Source organism: Phoca vitulina, unplaced genomic scaffold (genome assembly GCF_004348235.1).
Source record: "Phoca vitulina isolate PV1807 unplaced genomic scaffold, GSC_HSeal_1.0 scaffold3, whole genome shotgun sequence".
NCBI lineage: Eukaryota > Metazoa > Chordata > Mammalia > Carnivora > Phocidae > Phoca > Phoca vitulina.
Window position 1 is genome coordinate 17,616,185 of NW_022589706.1, and position 3,872 is coordinate 17,620,056.

Sequence of the window (3,872 nt, forward strand, 5' to 3'; positions counted from 1 at the left end):
AAGTCAGTTCCCATTTTTTTTTAATGCTGACTTGTGTATGTCAAGGCAAAATTAGAATGCAAAATTCATAATCAAACTTGACCAAATTGGTCACTTGATTACTTTGCTCTGTGACTTTGGGCCATTTTTCACATTTCTAATAATTAATGTATTTGATAACCATAACAAAGTGATTAGTAACAGTCATTTTGTCAGGATGAATGGTCAATAAATTGATCTAATAATGAATACTTATTGATTGATTGACTTAAAATTTACACTGCAGGAGATATCACTTTTTTTTTTTTTTTCATGGTTGGTTTTGGCCAAACTTTTTATTTAGTATTCTGTAGTTGCTTAACACACACTTAAATGGTCTTATTGGGGGAGGGGAATGGGGAGGTTCTTGTAGATTCCCAAGGAAATGTCAGAAAGGCAAAATATGGCCAGCATTATCCATTTGCTTTTTTGGGTTTACTGGGTGAATAGCACTTTCCTTACATAAACATCTGATCTTAGGTTTTTCATAGTGGGAACATTGAGATTTCAGTTTGAAAACACTCTGAAATCCTAGAGTAGCATACCCCGATCACCCTCTAATAGCTAGCTTGTTTGTATAGACAGAAAGATTCACCTCTCCATTTTAGATGGCTAGATGTTTGTGGAAGGTCTTAGAATTGCTTTGCCTCATTTACTGGGAAAAATCAGATATAGGAAGTGGCCTTTAGGGACACTTTTAACTTGAAAAATTACAACACTAGTATACAAGTCAAGTCTTAACACATTTAACATTTGCTTATTGAAAGCAATGTCATAAAGTCAAATAAGATTAAACAGGTTTTACTTTTTTTTCCCTCACAAGAACATAAAAATTATGGAAGGGGAACTTGACAAGAAATTTAAAAAAAGGTAATACAATTTTTCCTTTTAGGAGTCCTTGGGTAGTTATGACAGAAAAGGTTCCACTTTTTTGTTTGTTTCTTTGAACAGGGATTTTGGTCCAAAGTTTTGTTTGTTTTTAATATCTGCTTCTGCCTCCTCCTCTATCAGATCGGCTTCCTCCACGGCCACTACCTCTTGGTGCTCCTCGGCTTGAACTGCTGTAGGAATCACGTGGAGGAGGGTACCCCCTTTCCACAGAAGGGGGAAGCCCTCTTTCTTGTCTGCCAACCCGATCACAACCCCTTGAGTAGAGATCACTTCGGCTGCTTGAGTAACTGTCTTGACTTCCACCATATCCATCATGTGAGCTGTTGTAATCATCACAGCAACTGCTTCCACCATAAGATGGTGGGGGCCCTCGTGTAGGTGGAGCACTACGTGAGTTACCATGACTCTCATATGAATCTCTGTAGGAACCTTCACTTGGATGATCTGAATAGTAACGATCACGACCATAGCCATCTCTATCACTATAGCCTCTCGATGGGTAGTCATCACGTGAACTGGAATGACCTTAATCACGGTAAATATAATCTCTTGGTGGTGGTCCATAATCTCTTGTATCATGAGAACTTGGGTAATCTCTGCTTGAATAGGGGTCTTTAGTAGAGTATCCATCATCTCTTGGGGACAAATAAACATCTCTACGAGAGGGCAGGGGTTCCCTTCGAGGTGCGCCTCCCTAACTATCTCTTCATGTGACACAGGAGCTCTTCCTCCCATTCCACTGCTGCGGTGAACTGGTCCTGAAGGGGCAGATCTTTTAGGAGGAGGACCACCACTTCGTGGTGGTGGTCCTCTTTTTACTGGAAGTGGTCCCCTGGGAGAACTCATGTTAAAATTCATGGAATAGCCACCATCATCCATGTGCCCTCCACCTGAGGGAGGTCCCCTGGTTCCTCCACTTCCTCCTTTTCTGCCTCTAAGACCTCTTGGAGGGCCTCTGCTTCTTGGAGGTGGAGGTGGTCCACGTCTACCACTTTCAAATGATGGTTTAGTGGCTTGTTCTACTTTGATGGCTTTTCCATCTAAGGACTTTCCATTCATGTCTCTGGCTGCATCCTTAGCATCTGCTGGGCTCTCAAAGGTGACAAAAGCAAATCCTCTCGATTTGTTGGTTTCACGATCTTTCATCAATAGAACTTCCACTATTCATCCGTATTTGCCAAGTACTGCTTCAAGGGCTTTTTCATTTGTTTGTGTATTGAGGCCACCAATGAAAAGCTTTCCTGGGCGATCTGCTTCAACCATTTTTCCCCCCTGGTGAGAGACGGAGGGGTGACGACGGTTCCAAGCTCCTACGAGCTCGCGGGCAGGGGCTTCGTAGCAGCTCAGCACGAGGGAGTGCCGCCGGTTCAGAGAACGGAAGAGGGAAGCGGCTAGCACTACTGCACAGCAAGGAGGTATCACTATTTTATTTAAATTCTTCACACAGATCACCAGAGAAGAAAACAGGAGCCTGATTTTGGTCTAATTTTTTCAACAACTAACTGTGTGATCTTGTCCTAGTCATTTATCTTTGCATGGTCTCAGTTTTATCAATAAATATCAACCTGTGACAAGACAATCATAGTTGTTTTAAATGTTCTAATATCCTAAGGAATCCTATCCATATAGTTATGCTTATGAGAATGATAATAATAGCAACTAATGCATATGAAGAGTTTACTACGTGCCAGTATTATAATGTCTTGTACCATGTTATATCTATCTGCACAAAAATCTCAGGATGTACGAATTGTTAGTTTTCTCATAGTATAGGAAACGAAATTTGAAAAACCATTAACATTTTAACAGATATTCATGGGTAATAAGTGCCAAAAAAAAAGGCTCAAATCAATTTCTGCTCACATGTGTTCTGTGTTCCTTTCCCTCTATTCTACAGTCACTCCTCACAAATACCACCCACTACCTTTTCTCTTGTTACAAGGCATCAATAAAACAGAGGTCACTGTCTCAAAACTTAGCAAGGAAAAATAAGTCCACCATGGCTCCCTTTACCTGACCATGGGAATGGCAACTTCAGAATCAGAGTAGGAAACCTCACAAGTGCCTCTGTGCCCAGTTTTTACTAACCAGGCATTATTCAAGACAACCTCCTAGACAACTGGTACAGGCTCAGAAAAATTTAGAAACCCAGACACAACTGCAGGAATAAAACTCATTAAACTTAACTACTTCAACCGAGTGGTTTGATAGCAGCTCCTTCTTGAAACTCAGAATAATTAGGCAGAACATGAGACTTCTTTATAAAGAAGACTTTCTCCGCTGTTCACTGCTGACCTAGAATTTGAAAGATGCTTCAACATATATTGGCTCTTCAGAACAAACTCAGTTCTACTGATGTATTTTCCCCCTTTGCACAGGGGAGATCAGCATAAAACCCAGCACTTTTGCTAATTCCCAATGGAGCACAGACACCTGGAAGAAAGAAATAATTTTTACCACCTACAGCTTTCCTTTGGGAAGCAGGGGGAAAAGAAAGAGAACCATTGAGACCAAGAGGAGGAAAAGATTAATAAGTGCTGCCGTTATTGCAGGAAAAAAGATTTTTCAAAACAACAACAATAAAAAGTGCCTCTAGGACAGCTCTGCAATATTCTTTTCTTCTACTAAAATGGACAAACATGACAAAACAGAAGACAGAATAGGACTGGAAAAGGAGATAAGTGAAATAAGAGGTCAAGCTCCTGGAGTTGTATTTAAAAAAAAAAAAAGTGAAAGGAGACAAATTCAGTTTATTTATTTATTTTTTTTCATGTATTAGATATGTGCAGGTTTTTGTGATTGTGGTCATATGGATGTCATGTATCTGTGTAGAAAACAGCTCTGGTTATAAAAATAGACTATGCACATAGGCGTTTATGCACTCCAAGTCATTTGTGTGCTATGGACTATCAAGTGCAGGCTCTTTAGAGCTTCCAGAGCAGGACTACAAAGAAAACAGTAAC

The 3,872-nt window shown here is 40.2% G+C and overlaps 1 pseudogene; it reads right to left on the bottom strand.

The window, feature by feature from the left end:
* Positions 1-918: 918 nt before the first annotated feature.
* LOC116627682 lies at positions 919-2,172 on the bottom strand (annotated as a pseudogene).
* Between the last annotated feature and the right edge of the window lie 1,700 nt (positions 2,173-3,872).